General features: G+C 36.9%; 1 long non-coding RNA gene and 1 other non-coding gene across 2 annotated transcripts; one reads left to right on the top strand and one right to left on the bottom strand.

Moving 5' to 3' along the window:
• The first annotated feature begins 2,090 nt into the window (after positions 1 to 2,090).
• Positions 2,091 to 2,196, top strand: LOC111556465. The gene has a single exon (XR_002735937.1). It is a non-coding gene; the product is annotated as a small nucleolar RNA U13 (small nucleolar RNA).
• Positions 2,197 to 5,194: 2,998 nt separating this feature from the next.
• Positions 5,195 to 10,191, bottom strand: LOC123379786. The gene is made up of 4 exons (XR_006584660.1): positions 10,088 to 10,191; positions 8,846 to 9,097; positions 5,844 to 6,092; positions 5,195 to 5,715 (listed from the first exon to the last, which is right to left on the bottom strand). It is a non-coding gene; the product is annotated as an uncharacterized LOC123379786 (long non-coding RNA).
• Positions 10,192 to 10,683: the final 492 nt, after the last annotated feature.

Here is a 10,683-nt window from a genome sequence, read left to right as displayed (position 1 = left end):
AATTCATTTAGCAGCAAAAAAAATTCAGTGACTTATAGCATTTTGTTTCTGAGTTGAAACTAAGTGCAAAAATATGTACCAAAATATAAACCAAAAATAAAATATTAATAAATCTATTCATTTTGAAAAAATGTTTTATTCTCTCCCCCTCTCTGTTTCTTTTGCACTCTCAGTTTCTCTTTGATATGTATATTACAATTTCTTTTTTTTAAGTTAATTTATTTATTTTGAGGAAGAGGGACAACCTGGGTGTGCCTGCAAGTAGGGGAGGGGCAGAGAGAGAGGGAGAGAGAGAATCCCAAGCAGGCTCCATGCTGGCAGTATAGAACCCATTGTGTGGCTCAATCTCATGAATGACTGCAAGATCATGACTTGAACCAAAATCCAGAATCTGACACTTAACTGACTGAGTACCCAGGCACCACACGATTTCCAAAGTCTTGAAAAACCCTGTAAATTAAATGATGCTAAAAAAGAAGGTACTTAAGGATGTGGCAGTTAATTTTATGCATCAGTTTGGGCTAAAGGATATCTAGATACCTGCCAGAACATTATTCCTGGGTGTGTCTGTAAGGGTGTTTCTTGAAAAAAGTAGCATTTGAATGGGTTAACTAAGTACAAAAATGCCCTCCCCAGTGTGGGCAGGCATTATCTAATCCGCTGAAGGCTCGAATGGAACAAAAAAGTAGAGAAAAAACAAAGGGGCTGGGACGCTTATCTTCTGTCCTCAGACATTGGTGTTCCTGGTTCTTGAGGCTTCAGATCCAGACTGGGATTTACGTACCGTCTCCTCTGGTTCTCAGGCCTTCAGATTTGGACTGGAACTACGCCTGGACCCACAACAGTTATCCCAGTTTACAGAAAGCAAATCAGGAGCCTTCTCAGCCTCGAATCATGTGAGCCAATTCCTATAATATCTATCAAAAAAAAAATTGTCTATCTGTCTACCTGTCCTATTGGTTCTGTTTCTCTGGGGAACTCTGACTAACACAGGATAATGGAGGAAAAGTGTCACTTGAAATACCAATAGATGGGTTTTAGTACTTAAAATAAAGAAATAATCATATTTGCACCTGGAACAAAGTGCCTGATAAATATCAATTGACTAATAAAAGAATGAATGAATTTGATTTAAAGTATAAGCATATAAGATTATATTTTAAAATGTACTCAAGATTTTTATTAGTCAGGAATAGCAGGACATGCAGATACAGAAATGACTGTCGTGAAGGATGACATTTATAGCCACATATAGGAGGCATGCCACACCATGCAGGGCCACAGGAGGAAGCACCAGGGTCAGTAAGGAGAAAGAAGAGACAAGCAGAAAATGTGGGTAAGAGCCTTTGGCATGGTTTCTGAATTAAGGAAAGAGAGGTAGGTTAAATAGGTTTTAATTAGCTAGTTTGATATTTTCTATGGGCACTGGGTTGTAGCAGCTCACCTGAGTTGCATGGTACCTGGTCTTGGCAAGGTTAGGACAGGGAACCACGGACCTGGACTGTAGGATCCTGATGAGGGCTGGAGGGGAGGGCTTTGATTGGTTAGTTTGCATTTGAATGGCAACCTCCCTGCTGAATTGATTTCTATCGCTAGGGAGCTAGGGATTAGCTAACACTGGGAGGAGCAAATCCCTGCCAGTGTCAGTAAGGCATCATTCCCATATGATTCCCTGGTGGATTCTCTATCAAGATTCATTCACTATCTACCAATTAAATCCGACAAGATTTCACCCAATAAGAGCAGACGTCACAATAATATTGCAAATAAGATATGGCACCATTTCTACATTCATACGATGGGTAGCTAATTAACACCAATTAAATAGGATTGAACATTTTATTTATTTGAATTTATTTATTCAATTTTATTGAACATTATTTATTTTAATTGGTCCTTATAATAAAATACTTATTTATATTTAAAATAAGTGTTGATCTCCAGACTTGAATGTGTCAATTAATGCTGTATTCCTTCATTTCCCTTTTAGTTTTAGCAAAAGCTTGTGTGTGCATGTTTGCGTGTGTGTGTGTGTGTGTGTGTGTGTGTGTGAAAAAAGTGAAGTGAAAGTACTAATGAAAATAGTACAGATCCTTTTGTAGTTCATAAGCATGATGATTGCGTGTTCACGCCATTGTGTGACATGTGCCTCCCTTAAACCTTGTTACGTGACCTCACCCCATTACCTGTCTGACGTGAAAAAAAAAAAAAAAGTACAAACTGGTGAACAAGAAATACTATTAAGTAAATTCTGGCTTCCATGCTACAACGTGATAAAATATAATCATCAAAAATTTGAAAAACTGGAACTAATTCTGAAGATGTCTGCTGTAGGACGTGGAGACACAGCAGTGTCAGGAAGGCTTGCGGAAACTTTTGTCATACCCTCCCTTGTCCTTATCTGTCCCTAGGACGCCAGGAAATTTCATCTCTTCTGCTCTGTTGTCTCAGCTTATATTTAAAAAGATTATGATTCCCTGTGGCCTGAAAAAGATAAAACGTTCTTTACATTTGTACTAAGAGGTACTTTCCCTATGCACTTCCCCACCTGTATACACCCCCTCCCTGTACACTTCTATGCCAAAATGTTTCTATTCACAGTTCTAAAAACATTATTCTTGCACTCCATTTCAACTTTCCCAAGTCTCACACATTTCTAAATTATTCATATTTCAATGAGAAGACTCTGTCATATCACTAAAAGTTTCTCACCCGTATTTAGGACTACTATGATGGTAATGAGTTATTTTAATAATGTAGCTTCTTATTAAAGTGACTTTTAATCTCATGACGTGGCAGGGGGTGATCTTGTCAAAGCAGAAGGGTTACATTGTCGCAGTGGCACCTCTAAATTAGTCTCTACTGGTGGCAGGCACTAAGGATCCACAAAGTAAAATGTAAAACTTATATTACTGAAAGGCACTCTGACCACAGACTGTTCTAAGTATGAGGCACCCGTCCTGGTCTATATATATGTCCAGTTAGCATCCTCTGATCCTAGGGTGTTAGCCTCGTTCTTTCTAGGGAAATTGTTCTGAAAATCTTACAATGTATGGCTGCACCCAAACATAATTTATAGTACTGTTTACATGTCTGAAGTTGATGTACAGGTTATAGTACAAATAGCAGCATAGGAATGTTTCTGCTAGTGCACATACTTCCCAAGGTTTGCTGAATCCAATAAAATGTTCTGTTATTGCATTTTCCTCATTAAAAGTGAAATGAGTGTCAGTTATTATGCTTATTGGCCATTTGAGTTTTCTCTTTTGTGAATCGTGAGGTTACACCTTTTGTTCATATTTCCATCATATCTGCCATCATATCAACTTCATTTTTTCATTTTTTATTTTTTTTTGTTTGCCATTTACTTTTTGTTTGTAATAGCCTCATTTTTCTTCCCTCTTTTTCCCCCCTTAGTTCTTAATAGCTCCACACTAGAAAGAAGGATGTGATGGGTCAATTTGATTGGTTCACAGGGACCCAGATATTTGCTACATATGCATATAATGAAAACAGAATCAATACATTGGTTATTATTAGTTGTATGGTATATACATACATATATAACAGAAATAGAATCAAGAGGATATATAGTCTTTATATATTTATAGATACATATATAATACAAGCTACAGGATGAATGCAAAGAGACTAAATAATAAGAGACTACATTAAAAGTAAAATTTCCTTTTACTTTAAATTGAAGATGACACAAAGAAATGGAAAAGATTCCATGCTCATTGGTTGAAAGAATAAATATTGTTAAAATGTCTATACTCCCCAAAGCAATGTACACATTTAATGCAATCCCTATCGAAATACCACCAGCATTTTTCAAAGAGCTAGAACAAACAATCCTAAAAAGGGACCATAAAAGACCCCAAATAGCCAAAGCAATCTTGAAAAAGCAAAGCAAATCTGGAGGCATTACAATTCTGGGCTTCAAGCTATATTTACAAAGCTGTAGTCATCAAGACAGACAGTCTGGTACTGGCACAAAAACAGATATAGAGACCAATGCAAAAGAACAGCAAACCCAGAAATTGACCCACAACTATATGTCAACTAATCTTCAACAAAGCAGTAAAGAATATCCAATGGAGAAAAGACAGTGTCCTCAACACATGATCCTGGGAAAACTGGGCAGCGACATGCAGAAGAATGAAACTGGACCACTTTCTTACACCATACACAAAAGTGTATTCAAAATGGATAAAAGACCTAACTTTGAGATAGGAACAGGAAGCAACTTCTCTGACATCAGCCATAGCAACTTCTTACTAGACACATCTCCAGAAGCAAAGGAAATAAAAGCAAAAATGAATTATTGGAATTTCATCAAGATAAAAAGTTTCTGCACAGCAAGGAAACAATCAACAAAACTAAAAGGCAACCTTCAGAATGGGGGATGATATTTGCAAATTACATATCCAATACAGGGTTAGTATCCAAAATCCATAAAGAACTTGTCAATCTCAATATCCAAAAAAATAAGTAACCCAGTTAAGAAATGGGCAAAAGACGTGAACTGACATTTTTCCAAAGGAGATATCCAAATGGTGAACAGACACATGAAAAGATGCTCAACATCACTCATCATCAGGGAAATAAAAATGAAACTACAATGAGATATCCCTTCACACCTGGCTAAAGTTAACAACATGGAAACATTAGGTGTTGGGTAGGAAGCAGAGAAAGGGGAACCCTCTTACATTGTTGGTAGGAATGCAAATGGTACAGCCACTCTGGAAACTAGTGTGGAGCTGCCTCAAAAAATTAAAAATAGAACCACCCTATGATCTAGCAATTGCACTACTAGGTATTTACCCAAAGGATACAAAACTACTGATTTAAAAGGATATATGCACCCGATGTTTATAGCAGCATTATCAACAACAGCCAAATTATGGAAAGAGCCCAAATGTCTATTGACTGATCACTGGATAAAGAAGAGGTGGTATATATATATATTCAATGGAACATTACTCAGCCATCAAACAGAATGAAATCTTGCCATTTGCAACAATGTGTATAGTGCTAGAATGCATTATGCTAAGCAAAATTAGAAAAAGACAAATACCATATGATTTCACTCATACGTGGAATTTAAGAAACAATACAAATGAACATGGGGGGAAAAGAGAGAGAGAGAAACCAAAAAAGAGACACCTAACTAGAGAACAAACTGAGGGTTGCTGCAGGAGGTTGGTTAAATGAGTGATGGGTATTAAGCAGGGCACTTGTTGTGATGGGCACTGGGTGTTTTGTGTAGGTGATGAATTGCTGGATCTTACACCCAGAGGTGGTATTACACTGTATATTAACTGACAAATTTAAATAAAAACTTGGAAGAAAAAATCTCCTTTTATTTTTAACTAGTTTGGTCTGTGGATTCTTCTAAATGACAATCACTCTGTTAACAACACATATCACATGCCACTGTATGATAGGAGCTAAAGATAAAGCAAACAAATAACATGATTCTGCTCTCACAAAGCTTAGATTCCATGAAGTAAACATATAATTACACTTTGTGAATGATGGCTACTCATCCTGAAAGCTTGAGAAGTTTCTTTGGCATTTTCCTTGTATGCAGTCTGGAAGCGTCCATGGAGAGGGTGCTTTCTCATAGCACACTGGTCCCTTAGGAGACATTGGGACTCAGGTTTTCAAATCCCCTGTTATTTTTTCCTCCAACTGCTAAACAGACCTGACCTAAAAGAGGGATCAATTGTTTAAAAATAATCAGTATAATTACTATAACTTTAGATCAATTTTAGCAATTATATTGAGCCCAGATTTGTCTACCTCTCAGATTTAGGATTTCAGTGGTGATAACTTACATAAACCAATGCTCAGGTGGTTAGGAGAAGAGTCTGGGTTTGCACAGCCTCACCAGGAGCAACTCCTCTCATACTTGGGATGACATATATTGGAATATTAGTCTTGTCCTCAGCAGTCTGTACTGTCATCAGAAGCTTGAGTGTCTAAATCTTATTAGCCTGTGATGTCCTTGAGAACCAAAGTGCTTGATTCTCTTTCAGATATATTGTCCCATCCTAGTGCAGTTCCTGGCAGATATTTAGTGATATCTGGTGAAAAAATATAGGAATGAATTTCATGTATATTAACATCCATGAAAGAGTTGCTTTCTCCTGCCAGTTTATTTTGGTTCATAGACACTTTGGAAACAGAATAATCTTTGGACCTCAGAGATACAAGGGCATGCATATCCTCAGGCTACTTCCAAACATACTTTCTGAGCAAATAAAAAGAGGGAAAGCCCTCTTTGCAACCCTCTCCATCCCCTTCAAAGCAGGGAACATTGGGGAAATTATTGTGGAAAAATCAACTGACTTTGAACTTACAAGCCAGATGTTTGCTTTATACCACTGCTGTTTTTTCAATGTCATCTCTGAGCATTTTTTGACTTTTCACACATCACTGAAGGTGGGTGTTCTTTCCAAAAAAGCAGAAATTGGTCAAGTAACAATAATAACATTAAATACACTTATCAGCCAAAAGCAGGGGTTGAGTATTTTTTTTAATTTTTTAAAATTATTTTTACATTTATTTATTTTTGATAGAGCACAAGTGGGGAGGGGCAGAGAGAGAGGGAGACACAGGATCCAAAGCAGGGTCCAGACTCTGAGCTGTCAGCACAGAGCCCAATGTGGGACTCAGACTCACAACCATGAGATCATGACCTGAGCCAAAGTTGGACGCCCAACGAACTGAGCCAACCAGGCGCCCCACAGGTTGAATATTCTTTATAAATTTTTTTTCAACGTTTATTTATTTTTGGGACAGAGAGAGACAGAGCATGAATGGGCGAGGGGCAGAGAGAGAGGGAGACACAGAATCGGAAACAGGCTCCAGGCTCTGAGCCATCAGCCCAGAGCCCGACGCGGGGCTCGAACTCCCGGACCGCGAGATCGTGACCTGGCTGAAGTTGGACGCTCAATCGACTGCGCCACCCAGGCGCCCCCAGGTTGAATATTCTTAAGCAAAGGGACTTCATATGGTCCCTAGGATGTCTGTTTAACATGTAGGCAATACTGAGTGTCTCATTCCTTAAACCTAAAGTAGCCCTGACTGCAGATTTCCAGGAATTAACTGAAATCCTGATCTACAAAAAGAGAACAGATTCTGCATGATTGAAACAGTTTCTGTATGAAAGAATCTGCCACAAAGCATATGTAGCCCTACTATTGTTAGAATGAATTAAGTGAGAGTTCCTATTAAATATTTGGGTGAAGGTTGAGGTTCCAAATTCTTGGAAAAAAAGCTGTTAGTAGCTCATTTGTCACCTTCTTCAGAGACTTTGCTTCTGTTAGGGAGGGAGGTAGATGTTCTCTCACATCAGGTAGCTAGAGAATTCTCTTTGTAGGTGCCATGTTGAAAAGATTTAACACCATTATCTCGCCTTCTTCCTAACTATTACTCTAGTTCTTCCAGATTCCTTTTCCTGATGGTGTCACCTTTGGCTGTATTTCAACATCAAATATCTTTGACTGTTTTGTCACTTTCGTTAGAAATGTGGAAATGTGCCACTAAATGGAAACTCCATTATACTCTATGTAGAGGTTATAGGATTGTCTACAACCCTAATGCATAAGCGCTATGAATTCATTTTTGCTAAAATATCTTTTACAGAGTAATGTACAATCTGTGCCTTTCCTAATAGAAATAAGTCCTGATCATGTATCAAGATATTTTCTAATTGCTTCTGCAAAAACATTATTGATCATTTAATTGCCATCTAGTGAGAGTCATTTCACATTAACATGTTAGCTCATTATGTTTTCTTCCTCAAAATGCCCAGATCAATACTATAATCAGTCTTTTTTTGACCAAATGTTCTGTATTAGTGAATACCAAACCAATAAGTCTAAATCCTACTCATTAAAATTATTTGCTTAGAACACCATCCAAACTTTAATGCAAAAGCTACAGCTACTGGACAAGTCACAAAACTCATACTCAATTTTGTTATGTGACTGATTGTTGTCAACAATTAAAAATTTTATTGTACGGAATTTCCCTTTTATCTGATTATGAATTTCTAGAACATGAATATTTGGGCTTTGTTTCCTCAGTGTTTCTCAGCTTTTATCCTTTATAATTTATTTTTCTTTCAAGTACTGCAGTTTTATCCAACTATAATAAAATATAAATAATAAATAAAATAAGTAAAATAAATAAATAAAATATAAAGTATATGTATTCATTTCCACTCAACATACATTAATTAACCTCTATTATGTGCCAACACCTGTCCTAGGCATCAAGATACAACAATGAATGACATATACTGATTCTCCTCATGGAGCTTAAAATCTGGTGGAGAAGTATAAGAGAAGGGTAAGAGACACCCAGGCAAGGAAAGAATACGAGTGGAGTCTTGGGGGAAGAATTGACATGGAATTCTCAAGGCATGGTAAGATGAACATCAAAGTATTAGATGGCAAGGAAATTAGATGTTTAGATTTCACTTCATTAGTTATTTAATATTCCAGTAAGGTCTAGGACACCAGTTGTTGACTTCGGATGTCTCTCTCAATGAAATCTTCTTCTGAAATTAATATTTCAAGCCCAGAATTTATTAGTTATTCATTTTGTGTATGTAGTACAAGAACAATGAGTTCAGAGTTCAGAAACCAGTGGGCCTCTATTTTTTTTTTCTCTTTACTCTTTTAATAAACACATGTAGGGGGAAATTGGATCAAATTTCAAAATTGTGAAAGAAAACGTATTGAAAACCATGTTGTATTATGAAAAAAAATCTGTTCAAAAATATTACATCCATTTCCATTCTCATCTCTCACATACAATAACTACTTACCAGATAATTCAGCCATTCGTTAAAAGCTCATTTTGGAATCTTGTTCAACTTGGCCAAGTATGTCCAATTAGCATTCCTGAAAGTTGCCCGGTGCTGGACAGTGGTTAGGGATGCTTGTCGCAGAACCTGACAGCTCTGAGGGTCTCAGACAATTTCTATCCTGGGTCTCCTCTACACTCGCTGCCTCGGTGTACAGCCTCCCTTTCTACACTTTAGCAACTTCACATTGTAGAAATTTCAGGAAGGAGTCCGCTGCAAAAATGTAAGCCATTAGTGGGCACTTCTATATTGCAAAACCAGTGAATGTATACTTCTATCAATGTCCTGTAATCTACTCCCAATTTATCTTTATTTAATCATTTCAGATCCGTATGAAAATAACCTAAACTTCTATTCTTAAAATTGCGTTACTTGTTTGATATTGCCTAGGTGGCAAAGAGCTTTTCAGCAGTTTTTGGCCTATTTTTGTCTATATTTTCAAATGATCTGTCAAACTGACAAGTTTTTGATAACATTTTCATGTATAGTATGAACAGAATGCTTGATGTTTCTACTTTTTTATTTATTTTTTCTATTTGAGAGTAATTGACACCCAATGTTACTGACTTCAGGTGTACAACATAATGATTCGACATCTTTATATGTTGGGCTATTCTCGCCCCAAGTGTAGATGCCATCTGTCTCCATATAACTCTATTACAATATCACTGACCATACTCCCTGTGCTGTGTCTTTTATTCCTGTGACTTATTAGTGATGTTCCTATTTTTATTTCAAATTAGTGACACCCATTAAAACCCATACATTCTCTTTTAAGACCATTCGTAATTTCATTTAATTGTTTTTTTTTTCCATTGATAATTCTTTCTTACTTAAGCTCCTTTCTTCACTTTCAAATTCGTTTTATTTATAATTCAAGAAATGATGCCTTTGAACCTGACATACTGATCTAGGTCAATGTCACTGGTATTTCTTAGTCTTTTAGCTTATTTTATTAGTCGATGGCTTCATATCGCTATGCATGAATATGAGTAAACTTTCACATTTCCATTAGATGTTCTGAGGTTATAATAATTTGATTAAACACTTAAATGGTTAATTTTCTACCTAATTTTCTACCGATCATTTTATTATAATTTTTGTTAGATATTTCTTTAGTCAACTCCACATATTTAATATTACTTTTACCCAGATTTTTAAATCAGCTTTGTTGAGGCATAATTTTAGTACACTAAAACTCACCAATTTTCACTGTTAAAGTCATCATACATAGAAAGTCAGTAGCCCTGGGGCACCTGGGTGGTGCAGTCGGTTAAGCGTCCGACTTCAGCCAGGTCACGATCTCGCGGTCCGGGAGTTCGAGCCCCGCGTCGGGCTCTGGGCTGATGGCTCAGAGCCTGGAGCCTGTTTCCGATTCTGTGTCTCCCTCTCTCTCTGCCCCTCCCCCGTTCATACTCTGTCTCTCTCTGTCCCAAAAATAAATAAATGTTGAAAAAAAAATTAAAAAAAAAAAGTCAGTAGCCCCTAGCAAAATGTTTTTATCACCCCAAATTTTATTTCCTTCCCCTTTGGTGTAAGTGTTCTTACCCACCTCCCTGAATATGGCAAATTCTGTTCTTTCCAAAATAATAATTTTGCCTTTTGAAAAATATTTTTACATAAACAAAATTATATGGTATGACACCTTTTGTGTTGGGCTTCTTTCACTCAGCAAAATGCTTTTGACATTCATCCCAGTAGATGTTTATGTCATTCATTTACTTTTATTTCTGAGTATTCCATTGGATGGATACACCACAAATTATTTAACTGCTCAGCAGCAGAGGGACATTTGGGTT

The sequence above is a fragment of the Felis catus genome, chromosome C2 (genome assembly GCF_018350175.1).
Source record: "Felis catus isolate Fca126 chromosome C2, F.catus_Fca126_mat1.0, whole genome shotgun sequence".
Taxonomy (NCBI): Eukaryota; Metazoa; Chordata; class Mammalia; order Carnivora; family Felidae; genus Felis; species Felis catus.
This window is presented reverse-complemented; position numbering and strand designations above follow the sequence as displayed.